Raw genomic sequence first — 13,646 nt, 5'->3', positions numbered from 1 at the left:
ATGTCAGAGCCCGTACGCCCCCCGCACTCACCCTTAAAGGCCGGGACAGCCCTTGGGGTTCCTGCCGGGGGGCGGGCAGCATACATATGTCCGTTCCGTGTGAGCCACCGGAGATATGTCAGAGCCCGTACGCCCCCCGCACTCACCCTTAAAGGCCCGCAAGCCCTTGGGGTTCCTGCCGGGGGCGGGCAGCATACATATGTCCGTTCCGTGGGAGCCACCGGAGATATGTCAGAGCCCGTACGCCCCCCGCACTCACCCTTAAAGGCCCGCAAGCCCTTGGGGTTCCTGCCGGGGGCGGGCAGCATACATATGTCCGTTCCGTGGGAACCACCGGGGAGATGTCAGAGCCCGTGAAACCCCGAAAGACAGACCCTTAAAGGCCCGCAAGCCCTTGGGGTGAACGTCTGGGGCGGGCAGCATACATACACCCCGGTCGGGAACCACAGGGAGGTGAGGTCAGAGCCCGTGAAACCCCGAAAGACAGACCCTTAAAGGCCCGCAAGCCCTTGGGGTGAACGTCTGGGGCGGGCAGCATACACACTCTCCACGGCGGGCCGCGAAGACTTAGCGGGCGCAGCCGCCGGAGCGGGCCGCCGACGAGGCCTGAAACGCGGGGTGCGGCCGGGACCGTTCCCCCCCTTGCATTTCGCTGGATGATCAGACAGTCGCAAAGAACCGTCTGAAAATCCCGGGCCAAGTCCAGAAAGTGTCCGTAAAAGAGCTAGCGGGGCCCAGCCACTTTCCTCCAGCAAGTGCCCTTAGCTCAGTTTTGACCTCTCTCATTGCACTAAGTGTCTTCAAAAACCCAGTTCCTGTATTTCCCCCGGCACCGTAGAGAAATGCTGACAGCCTGGAACACTGTGGCGGCTGCACACGGCACTCCCATGCCCGCCGCGAGCAGCCTAGCCCCGCCTCAGACCCGCGAGAACCGCCCATCGGCACACGGCCCGCTGTGCGCCCGAGCCGTTTGGTGTAAAAACTGTCCAAAAGTGGTTTCGACCACTTAGGAACATCGTAGAGACTCGAAATAAAAAGGATTTTGTTGGAAAAGCGATTCTGAGGAAGGCTGTGTTAAAATTAATTTCGGGAAATGTCGTTTACCCCCCCCCAAATGGCTCCGAAGTACCCCCCCCCCACCCCCCCCCTAAAAAACCGTGTTCCGGGGGTTTTTCGAGAAAACAAACACACGGGGTATATAGAGGGGACTGAGACGAATCGAATGACGTGCTTTGCAAAGAAATCGGGGGCTCACAGCCCCCCCAGGAGAGGTTCAAAAGTCGGAGGACTGGTCACCTAACTCCCATTGAAGTCAATGGGGGAAAAATGAAAACTGTCAAAAAGGCTTAAAATGGTTCAAAAACCCACTGGGGCAGTAGATAATCATCCTATTTGAATTTTAAAAGTCTTAGTTTGGCGAAAAAATACCTTTTAATAATTGTTTTAGGGGTCAGAAAAATCAGCTCCGGCTGCCTGGTCACCTAGGGGAGATAGAAAATTTTTCTAAGTTTTTCACTCGGCCGCCTGGTCCCCTAACTCGAAAATTTTAAAGTGCTCCCATCGGTCCCGGGATAGGGTGGCTGATAGCTGGGAGCCCCCTGAGCACTGCCCCGGTGTTAGTTTTCGGAGAAATGCCCCCGTTGATTTGTTATGATTTTTTTTCCGCCGGCCGCCTGGTCGCCCTAATGCAAAGTCAATGGGAGTGAGGAGATAGAAAATTTTTCAAAGTTTTTCACTCGGCCGCCTGGTCCCCTAACTCGAAAATTTTAAAGTGCTCCCATCGGTCCCGGGATAGGGTGGCTGATAGCTGGGAGCCCCCTGAGCACTGCCCCGGTGTTAGTTTTCGGAGAAATGCCTCCGTTGATTTGTTATGATTGTTTTCCCGCCGGCCGCCTGGTCGCCCTAATGCAAAGTCAATGGGAGTGAGGAGATAGAACATTTTTCAAAGTTTTTCACCCGGCCCCAAACGGCTCCAAAACACACTGGGGCTGTGGCTGGGACTCTCACCAGGACTGCCCCCTACTTTATTTCTGGATTAAAAAGCATTCTATATTAATTTTTCGATTTTTGGGACCCGGGACGCCTGGTCACCTAACTCCCCTTCTATCCCTATGGGGGGGGGACGGGGACATCGAAAACGCTCCCATCGCCGCCGAGGCACGCTGCGGGGACTCTCCCTACCATCGCCCCATGCTTCCTTTGAAGAATATATGACGTTTTTCAATTTTCACCGACATTTGAAAATCAAAACTTCAGAACATTTCATAGTTATTCTCAATGGGTTGTCTAGGGGCACACATCTCTAAACTGGGGGAAATGCTCAAAATGATTAAAAAGAAAAACAATGCCCCCAGACCCGGGGGGCTGATAGCTGGGAGCCCCCTGAGCACAGCCCCGGTGTTAGTTTTCGGAGAAATGCCCCCGTTGATTTGTTATGATTTTTTTTCCGCCGGCCGCCTGGTCGCCCTAATGTAAAGTCAATGGGAGTGAGGAGATAGAATATTTTTCAAAGTTTTTCACTCGGCCGTCTGGTCCCCTGACTCGAAAATTTTAAAGTGCTCCCATCGGTCCCGGGATAGGGTGGCTGATAGCTGGGAGCCCCCTGAGCACTGCCCCGGTGTTAGTTTTCGGAGAAATGCCCCCGTTGATTTGTTATGATTTTTTTTCCGCCGGCCGCCTGGTCGCCCTAATGTAAAGTCAATGGGAGTGAGGAGATAGAATATTTTTCAAAGTTTTTCACTCGGCCGTCTGGTCCCCTGACTCGAAAATTTTAAAGTGCTCCCATCGGTCCCGGGATAGGGTGGCTGATAGCTGGGAGCCCCCTGAGCACTGCCCCGGTGTTAGTTTTCGGAGAAATGCCCCCGTTGATTTGTTATGATTTTTTTTCCGCCGGCCGCCTGGTCGCCCTAATGTAAAGTCAATGGGAGTGAGGAGATAGAATATTTTTCAAAGTTTTTCACTCGGCCGTCTGGTCCCCTGACTCGAAAATTTTAAAGTGCTCCCATCGGTCCCGGGATAGGGTGGCTGATAGCTGGGAGCCCCCTGAGCACTGCCCCGGTGTTAGTTTTCGGAGAAATGCCCCCGTTGATTTGTTATGATTTTTTTTCCGCCGGCCGCCTGGTCGCCCTAATGTAAAGTCAATGGGAGTGAGGAGATAGAATATTTTTCAAAGTTTTTCACTCGGCCGTCTGGTCCCCTGACTCGAAAATTTTAAAGTGCTCCCATCGGTCCCGGGATAGGGTGGCTGATAGCTGGGAGCCCCCTGAGCACTGCCCCGGTGTTAGTTTTCGGAGAAATGCCCCCGTTGATTTGTTATGATTTTTTTTCCGCCGGCCGCCTGGTCGCCCTAATGTAAAGTCAATGGGAGTGAGGAGATAGAATATTTTTCAAAGTTTTTCACTCGGCCGTCTGGTCCCCTGACTCGAAAATTTTAAAGTGCTCCCATCGGTCCCGGGATAGGGTGGCTGATAGCTGGGAGCCCCCTGAGCACTGCCCCGGTGTTAGTTTTCGGAGAAATGCCCCCGTTGATTTGTTATGATTTTTTTTCCGCCGGCCGCCTGGTCGCCCTAATGTAAAGTCAATGGGAGTGAGGAGATAGAATATTTTTCAAAGTTTTTCACTCGGCCGTCTGGTCCCCTGACTCGAAAATTTTAAAGTGCTCCCATCGGTCCCGGGATAGGGTGGCTGATAGCTGGGAGCCCCCTGAGCACTGCCCCGGTGTTAGTTTTCGGAGAAATGCCCCCGTTGATTTGTTATGATTTTTTTTCCGCCGGCCGCCTGGTCGCCCTAATGTAAAGTCAATGGGAGTGAGGAGATAGAATATTTTTCAAAGTTTTTCACTCGGCCGTCTGGTCCCCTGACTCGAAAATTTTAAAGTGCTCCCATCGGTCCCGGGATAGGGTGGCTGATAGCTGGGAGCCCCCTGAGCACTGCCCCGGTGTTAGTTTTCGGAGAAATGCCCCCGTTGATTTGTTATGATTTTTTTTCCGCCGGCCGCCTGGTCGCCCTAATGTAAAGTCAATGGGAGTGAGGAGATAGAATATTTTTCAAAGTTTTTCACTCGGCCGTCTGGTCCCCTGACTCGAAAATTTTAAAGTGCTCCCATCGGTCCCGGGATAGGGTGGCTGATAGCTGGGAGCCCCCTGAGCACTGCCCCGGTGTTAGTTTTCCGAGAAATGCCCCCGTTGATTTGTTATGATTTTTTTTCCGCCGGCCGCCTGGTCGCCCTAATGTAAAGTCAATGGGAGTGAGGAGATAGAATATTTTTCAAAGTTTTTCACTCGGCCGTCTGGTCCCCTGACTCGAAAATTTTAAAGTGCTCCCATCGGTCCCAGACCCGGGTGGCCACGAGGTGGGACCCCCCTGAGCACTGCCCCGGTGTTAGTTTTCCGAGAAATGCCCCCGTTGATTTGTTATGATCCGTAGTTGCCGGCCGGCCGCCCGGCATTGCTCTATCGGATGGAGCGTGTGCTGGCTATGGGAGATTTAGCGATTTTCGGAACCGGCCCCGATCGCCCCCCAAACCGGGTGGCCACGAGGTGGGACCCCCCTGAGCACTGCCCCGGTGTTAGTTTTCCGAGAAATGCCCCCGTTGATTTGTTATGATCCGTAGTTGCCGGCCGGCCGCCCGGCATTGCTCTATCGGATGGAGCGTGGGCTGGCTATGGGAGATTTAGCGATTTTCGGAACCGGCCCCGATCGCCCCCCAAACCGGGTGGCCACGAGGTGGGACCCCCCTGAGCACTGCCCCGGTGTTAGTTTTCCGAGAAATGCCCCCGTTGATTTGTTATGATCCGTAGTTGCCGGCCGGCCGCCCGGCATTGCTCTATCGGATGGAGCGTGTGCTGGCTATGGGAGATTTAGCGATTTTCGGAACCGGCCCCGATCGCCCCCCAAACCGGGTGGCCACGAGGTGGGACCCCCCTGAGCACTGCCCCGGTGTTAGTTTTCCGAGAAATGCCCCCGTTGATTTGTTATGATCCGTAGTTGCCGGCCGGCCGCCCGGCATTGCTCTATCGGATGGAGCGTGGGCTGGCTATGGGAGATTTAGCGATTTTCGGAACCGGCCCCGATCGCCCCCCAAACCGGGTGGCCACGAGGTGGGACCCCCCTGAGCACTGCCCCGGTGTTAGTTTTCCGAGAAATGCCCCCGTTGATTTGTTATGATCCGTAGTTGCCGGCCGGCCGCCCGGCATTGCTCTATCGGATGGAGCGTGGGCTGGCTATGGGAGATTTAGCGATTTTCGGAACCGGCCCCGATCGCCCCCCAAACCGGGTGGCCACGAGGTGGGACCCCCCTGAGCACTGCCCCGGTGTTAGTTTTCCGAGAAATGCCCCCGTTGATTTGTTATGATCCGTAGTTGCCGGCCGGCCGCCCGGCATTGCTCTATCGGATGGAGCGTGGGCTGGCTATGGGAGATTTAGCGATTTTCGGAACCGGCCCCGATCGCCCCCCAAACCGGGTGGCCACGAGGTGGGACCCCCCTGAGCACTGCCCCGGTGTTAGTTTTCCGAGAAATGCCCCCGTTGATTTGTTATGATTATTTTTCGCCCAGGCGATGTGCCTTTTCATTTTGTTTTGCACTTTCCTTCATTCCTTGGTGCATGCTACCATCTAACGGACACATTTCGGTACTGCAGTTTGAAAGTAATTTCCCCGTCTAGGGATCTCTCAATGCCCTGGGCTGCGAAAGGAGGGCAAGGACACCCTATGTTCTCATGAGTGCAAAGCCCCCCCGGCTTCAAGGCATTCCAAAAGGAAAACCGGAGACACTGCTGCACACACACACACACACACACACACACACACACACACACACACACACACACACACACACACAGAGAGAGAGAGAGTAGTCACACAGTGGAATAAACTCCCCAGCGATGTGGTAGAAGCTGAAAGTTGGGGAACATTGTGATGGTCTATATTTCTTGGCAGATAATAAAAGATGCTCTTATCATGCCTCCGTTGATGTGTTATGATCCATAGGTTGCCGGCCGCCCGGCATTGCTCTGATCGGATGGACCGTGGGCTGCCTATGGCAGAGTATGGGCGATTCTTCAGCCGGCCCCGATGGCCCCCCAAACCGGGTGGCCACGAGGTGGGACCCCCCTGAGCACTGCCCCGGTGTTAGTTTTCCGAGAAATGCCCCCGTTGATTTGTTACGATTATTTTTGGCCCAGGCGATGTGCCTTTTCATTTTGTTTTGCACTTTCCTTCATTCCTTGGTGCATGCTGCCATCTAACGGACACATTTCGGTACTGCAGTTTGAAAGTAATTTCCCCGTCTAGGGATCTCTCTCTCGTCTAGGGACACTGCTGTACACACACACACACACACACACAGTGAGAGAGAGGGAGAGATAGAGAGAGGGAGAGATAGAGAGAGGGAGAGATAGAGAGAGAGAGGTGGAGAGGGAGAGAGAGGTGGAGATAGAGAGATGGAGATAGAGAGAGATGGAGATAGAGAGAGATGGAGATAGAGAGAGAGATGGTGATAGAGAGATAGAGATAGAGAGAGAGAGATGGTGATAGAGAGATGGAGATAGAGAGAGAGATGGTGATAGAGAGAGAGTCGTCACACTCTGGAACAAACTCCCCAGAAGCTGAAAGTTGGGGAACATTATGATGATCTTTATTTCTTGGCAGATAATAAATGATGATCTTACAGAGGGCGACTTACAACACCAGTGCAAACATACAGCGAAGTACAAGGCATCAATCACGACAGAATCCCTTGAGTTAAAGCAGCAGATTCAGAATAACACACGTCCAAACAGACTGGAGAGGACCCTAAAACGAGCACGAGAGGTGTCGAATATGTGGCCTCCTCTCGCTTGTAAACTCTCTCGTGTTCCTGTCGATGGGGTCGGCGGCTCGGGGCAGCGGCCTAGCAGCAGCAGGCAGGCAGGCTGACCTCCAGGGCAGGCAGGCAGGCAGGCAGGGCTGGAAGGCAGGCAGGCAGACCTCCAGGGCTGGAAGGCTGACCTCCAGGGCAGGCAGGCAGGGCTGTGTGGCTGGGGAGGGCAGGCTGGCAGGCTGGTAGGCCGTGCTGCCAGGGCTGGAAGGCTGACCTCCAGGGCAGGCAGGCAGGCAGGCAGGGCTGGAAGGCAGGCAGGCAGACCTCCAGGGCTGGAAGGCTGACCTCCAGGGCAGGCAGGCAGGGCTGTGTGGCTGGGGAGGGCAGGCTGGCAGGCTGGTAGGCCGTGCTGCCAGGGCTGGAAGGCTGACCTCCAGGGCAGGCAGGCAGGCAGGCAGGGCTGGAAGGCAGGCAGGCAGACCTCCAGGGCAGGCAGGCAGACCTCCAGGGCTAACAGGCAGGCAGGCAGACCTCCAGGGCTGGATAGCAGACCTCCAGGGCAGGCAGGCAGACCTCCAGGGCAGGCAGGCAGACCTCCAGGGCTGGATAGCAGACCTCCAGGGCTAACAGGCAGACCTCCAGGGCAGGCAGGCAGACCTCCAGGGCAGGCAGTGCTGCTACCAGGGCTGGATAGCAGACCTCCAGGGCAGGCAGGCAGACCTCCAGGGCTAACAGGCTGACCTCCAGGGCTAACAGGCAGGCAGGCAGACCTCCAGGGCTGGATAGCAGACCTCCAGGGCAGGCAGTGCTGCTACCAGGGCTGGATAGCAGACCTCCAGGGCAGGCAGGCAGACCTCCAGGGCTAACAGGCTGACCTCCAGGGCTAACAGGCAGGCAGGCAGACCTCCAGGGCTGGATAGCAGACCTCCAGGGCAGGCAGTGCTGCTACCAGGGCTGGATAGCAGACCTCCAGGGCTGGATAGCAGACCTCCAGGGCAGGCAGGCAGACCTCCAGGGCTGGATAGCAGACCTCCAGGGCTGGCAGTGCTGCTACCAGGGCAGGCAGGCAGACCTCCAGGGCTGGATAGCAGACCTCCAGGGCAGGCAGTGCTGCTACCAGGGCTGGATAGCAGACCTCCAGGGCTAACAGGCAGACCTCCAGGGCTGGATAGCAGACCTCCAGGGCAGGCAGTGCTGCTGCCAGGGCAGGCAGGCAGACCTCCAGGGCAGGCAGTGCTGCTACCAGGGCTAACAGGCAGGCAGGCAGACCTCCAGGGCTGGATAGCAGACCTCCAGGGCAGGCAGTGCTGCTGCCAGGGCAGGCAGGCAGACCTCCAGGGCAGGCAGTGCTGCTACCAGGGCTAACAGGCAGGCAGGCAGACCTCCAGGGCTGGATAGCAGACCTCCAGGGCAGGCAGTGCTGCTACCAGGGCTGGATAGCAGACCTCCAGGGCTAACAGGCTGACCTCCAGGGCTAACAGGCAGACCTCCAGGGCAGGCAGGCAGAGCTCCAGGGCAGGCAGGCAGAGCTCCAGGGCAGGCAGGCAGACCTCCAGGGCAGGCAGGCAGACCTCCAGGGCAGGCAGGCAGACCTCCAGGGCTAACAGGCAGGCAGGCAGACCTCCAGGGCAGGCAGGCAGACCTCCAGGGCTAACAGGCAGACCTCCAGGGCAGGCAGGCAGACCTCCAGGGCAGGCAGGCAGACCTCCAGGGCTGGATAGCAGACCTCCAGGGCAGGCAGGCAGACCTCCAGGGCTGGATAGCAGACCTCCAGGGCTAACAGGCTGACCTCCAGGGCTAACAGGCAGGCAGGCAGACCTCCAGGGCAGGCAGGCAGGCAGGCAGGCAGGCAGGCAGGCAGACCTCCAGGGCTAACAGGCAGGCAGGCAGACCTCCAGGGCTGGATAGCAGACCTCCAGGGCAGGCAGGCAGACCTCCAGGGCAGGCAGGCAGACCTCCAGGGCAGGCAGTGCTGCTACCAGGGCTGGATAGCAGACCTCCAGGGCTGGATGGCAGGCAGGCAGACCTCCAGGGCAGGCAGGCAGACCTCCAGGGCAGGCAGTGCTGCTGCCAGGGCAGGCAGGCAGACCTCCAGGGCTGGATAGCAGACCTCCAGGGCTGGATAGCAGACCTCCAGGGCAGGCAGTGCTGCTGCCAGGGCAGGCAGGCAGACCTCCAGGGCAGGCAGTGCTGCTACCAGGGCTAACAGGCAGGCAGGCAGACCTCCAGGGCTGGATAGCTGACCTCCAGGGCAGGCAGTGCTGCTACCAGGGCTGGATAGCAGACCTCCAGGGCTAACAGGCAGACCTCCAGGGCAGGCAGGCAGACCTCCAGGGCTAACAGGCAGGCAGGCAGACCTCCAGGGCAGGCAGGCAGACCTCCAGGGCAGGCCGGCAGACCTCCAGGGCAGGCAGTGCTGCTACCAGGGCTGGATAGCAGACCTCCAGGGCTAACAGGCAGACCTCCAGGGCTGGAAGGCAGACCTCCAGGGCTGGCAGGCTGACCTCCAGGGCAGGCAGTGCTGCTGCCAGGGCAGGCAGGCAGACCTCCAGGGCTGGATAGCAGATCTCCAGGGCAGGCAGTGCTGCTACCAGGGCTGGATAGCAGACCTCCAGGGCTAACAGGCTGACCTCCAGGGCTAACAGGCAGGCAGGCAGACCTCCAGGGCAGGCAGGCAGACCTCCAGGGCTAACAGGCTGACCTCCAGGGCTGGATAGCAGACCTCCAGGGCTGGATAGCAGACCTCCAGGGCAGGCAGTGCTGCTGCCAGGGCAGGCAGGCAGACCTCCAGGGCTGGATAGCAGATCTCCAGGGCAGGCAGTGCTGCTACCAGGGCTGGATAGCAGACCTCCAGGGCTAACAGGCAGGCAGGCAGACCTCCAGGGCTGGATAGCAGACCTCCAGGGCTGGATAGCAGACCTCCAGGGCAGGCAGTGCTGCTGCCAGGGCAGGCAGGCAGACCTCCAGGGCAGGCAGTGCTGCTACCAGGGCTAACAGGCAGGCAGGCAGACCTCCAGGGCTGGATAGCAGACCTCCAGGGCAGGCAGGCAGACCTCCAGGGCTGGAAGGCAGACCTCCAGGGCTGGCAGGCTGACCTCCAGGGCAGGCAGGCCGGGCCCCCGGTGCTGCATCTCGGCCGCTGCCTGGGGCGGACCGGCCCGGGTGCCCTTGCGCTTTTTCGACACCAGGGGGCAGTTGGGTGCCATTCCGTCCCTCGTGTGGCGAAATGGCGGTACTGCACCTCCGCCTTTTTGCTGGAGAAAGTCAGCAGTCGGGACAATGCGCCACACGGTCCGTCGGCAGGAGGCCCGGGCCCGGGCACAACTCCCCGGTGGGGACGGACGCCGGGCTGGAGCTTCCCTTCAGCACACACACTCACTCACTCACTCACTGACCGACCGACTGACTGCAGGAAAGGCTCCCGGCTCCCAGCGCTCAGTCAGCAGGGCTACACACCCCGGTGGGTGCGGGCTCCGGGCTGGAGCTCTCCTTCAGCACACACACTCACTCTCTGACCGACCGAACGACCGACGGCTCCCAGCGCTCAGCCTGCAGGGCTACACACCCCGGTGGGTGCGGGCTCCGGGCTGGAGCTCTCCTTCAGCACACACACTCACTCTCTGACCGACCGAACGACCGACGGCTCCCGGCGCTCAGCCTGCAGGGCTACACCTCCCCGGTGGGTGCGGGCTCCGCGCTGGAGCTTTCCTTCAGCACTCACTGACCGACGGCTCCCGGCGCTCAGCCTGCAGGGCTACACCTCCCCGGTGGGTGCGGGCTCCGCGCTGGAGCTTTCCTTCAGCACTCACTGACCGACGGCTCCCGGCGCTCAGCCTGCAGGGCTACACACCCCGGTGGGTGCGGGCTCCGGGCTGGAGCTCTCCTTCAGCACACACACTCACTCTCTGACCGACCGAACGACCGACGGCTCCCGGCGCTCAGCCTGCAGGGCTACACCTCCCCGGTGGGTGCGGGCTCCGCGCTGGAGCTTTCCTTCAGCACTCACTGACCGACGGCTCCCGGCGCTCAGCCTGCAGGGCTACACCTCCCCGGTGGGTGCGGGCTCCGCGCTGGAGCTTTCCTTCAGCACTCACTGACCGACGGCTCCCGGCGCTCAGCCTGCAGGGCTACACACCCCGGTGGGTGCGGGCTCCGGGCTGGAGCTCTCCTTCAGCACACACACTCACTCTCTGACCGACCGAACGACCGACGGCTCCCGGCGCTCAGCCTGCAGGGCTACACCTCCCCGGTGGGTGCGGGCTCCGGGCTGGAGCTCTCCTTCAGCACTCACTGACCGACGGCTCCCAGCGCTCAGCCTGCAGGGCTACACCTCCCCGGTGGGTGCGGGCTCCGCGCTGGAGCTTTCCTTCAGCACTCACTGACCGACGGCTCCCGGCGCTCAGCCTGCAGGGCTACACCTCCCCGGTGGGTGCGGGCTCCGCGCTGGAGCTTTCCTTCAGCACTCACTGACCGACGGCTCCCGGCGCTCAGCCTGCAGGGCTACACCTCCCCGGTGGGTGCGGGCTCCGCGCTGGAGCTTTCCTTCAGCACTCACTGACCGACGGCTCCCGGCGCTCAGCCTGCAGGGCTACACCTCCCCGGTGGGTGCGGGCTCCGCGCTGGAGCTTTCCTTCAGCACTCACTGACCGACGGCTCCCGGCGCTCAGCCTGCAGGGCTACACCTCCCCGGTGGGTGCGGGCTCCGGGCTGGAGCTCTCCTTCAGCACTCACCGACCGACGGCTCCCGGCTCCCAGCGCTCCGTCAGCAGGAGGCCCGGGCCCGGGCTCGCTCCGGCCCCCTCGCGCCTGGTCACCCAACTCCCCTTCCATCCCTATGGGGCGGGGGGACGGGGACATCGAAAACGCTCCCATCGCCGCCGAGGCACGCTGCGGGGACTCTCCCTACCATCGCCCCATGCTTCCTTTGAAGAATATATGACGTTTTTCAATTTTCACCGACATTTGAAAATCAAAACTTCAGAACATTTCATAGTTATTCTCAATGGGTTGTCTAGGGGCACACATCTCTAAACTGGGGGAAATGCTCAAAATGATTAAAAAGAAAAACAATGCCCCCAGACCCGGGGGGCTGATAGCTGGGAGCCCCCTGAGCACAGCCCCGGTGTTAGTTTTCGGAGAAATGCCCCCGTTGATTTGTTATGATTTTTTTTCCGCCGGCCGCCTGGTCGCCCTAATGTAAAGTCAATGGGAGTGAGGAGATAGAATATTTTTCAAAGTTTTTCACTCGGCCGTCTGGTCCCCTGACTCGAAAATTTTAAAGTGCTCCCATCGGTCCCGGGATAGGGTGGCTGATAGCTGGGAGCCCCCTGAGCACTGCCCCGGTGTTAGTTTTCGGAGAAATGCCCCCGTTGATTTGTTATGATTTTTTTTCCGCCGGCCGCCTGGTCGCCCTAATGTAAAGTCAATGGGAGTGAGGAGATAGAATATTTTTCAAAGTTTTTCACTCGGCCGTCTGGTCCCCTGACTCGAAAATTTTAAAGTGCTCCCATCGGTCCCGGGATAGGGTGGCTGATAGCTGGGAGCCCCCTGAGCACTGCCCCGGTGTTAGTTTTCGGAGAAATGCCCCCGTTGATTTGTTATGATTTTTTTTCCGCCGGCCGCCTGGTCGCCCTAATGTAAAGTCAATGGGAGTGAGGAGATAGAATATTTTTCAAAGTTTTTCACTCGGCCGTCTGGTCCCCTGACTCGAAAATTTTAAAGTGCTCCCATCGGTCCCGGGATAGGGTGGCTGATAGCTGGGAGCCCCCTGAGCACTGCCCCGGTGTTAGTTTTCGGAGAAATGCCCCCGTTGATTTGTTATGATTTTTTTTCCGCCGGCCGCCTGGTCGCCCTAATGTAAAGTCAATGGGAGTGAGGAGATAGAATATTTTTCAAAGTTTTTCACTCGGCCGTCTGGTCCCCTGACTCGAAAATTTTAAAGTGCTCCCATCGGTCCCGGGATAGGGTGGCTGATAGCTGGGAGCCCCCTGAGCACTGCCCCGGTGTTAGTTTTCGGAGAAATGCCCCCGTTGATTTGTTATGATCCGTAGTTGCCGGCCGGCCGCCCGGCATTGCTCTATCGGATGGAGCGTGTGCTGGCTATGGGAGATTTAGCGATTTTCGGAACCGGCCCCGATCGCCCCCCAAACCGGGTGGCCACGAGGTGGGACCCCCCTGAGCACTGCCCCGGTGTTAGTTTTCCGAGAAATGCCCCCGTTGATTTGTTATGATCCGTAGTTGCCGGCCGGCCGCCCGGCATTGCTCTATCGGATGGAGCGTGGGCTGGCTATGGGAGATTTAGCGATTTTCGGAACCGGCCCCGATCGCCCCCCAAACCGGGTGGCCACGAGGTGGGACCCCCCTGAGCACTGCCCCGGTGTTAGTTTTCCGAGAAATGCCCCCGTTGATTTGTTATGATCCGTAGTTGCCGGCCGGCCGCCCGGCATTGCTCTATCGGATGGAGCGTGTGCTGGCTATGGGAGATTTAGCGATTTTCGGAACCGGCCCCGATCGCCCCCCAAACCGGGTGGCCACGAGGTGGGACCCCCCTGAGCACTGCCCCGGTGTTAGTTTTCCGAGAAATGCCCCCGTTGATTTGTTATGATCCGTAGTTGCCGGCCGGCCGCCCGGCATTGCTCTATCGGATGGAGCGTGGGCTGGCTATGGGAGATTTAGCGATTTTCGGAACCGGCCCCGATCGCCCCCCAAACCGGGTGGCCACGAGGTGGGACCCCCCTGAGCACTGCCCCGGTGTTAGTTTTCCGAGAAATGCCCCCGTTGATTTGTTATGATCCGTAGTTGCCGGCCGGCCGCCCGGCATTGCTCTATCGGATGGAGCGTGGGCTG

The sequence above is a fragment of the Amia ocellicauda genome, unplaced genomic scaffold, assembly GCF_036373705.1.
Source record: "Amia ocellicauda isolate fAmiCal2 unplaced genomic scaffold, fAmiCal2.hap1 HAP1_SCAFFOLD_131, whole genome shotgun sequence".
Taxonomy (NCBI): domain Eukaryota; kingdom Metazoa; phylum Chordata; class Actinopteri; order Amiiformes; family Amiidae; genus Amia; species Amia ocellicauda.
Note: the sequence above shows the minus strand (reverse complement) of the source record.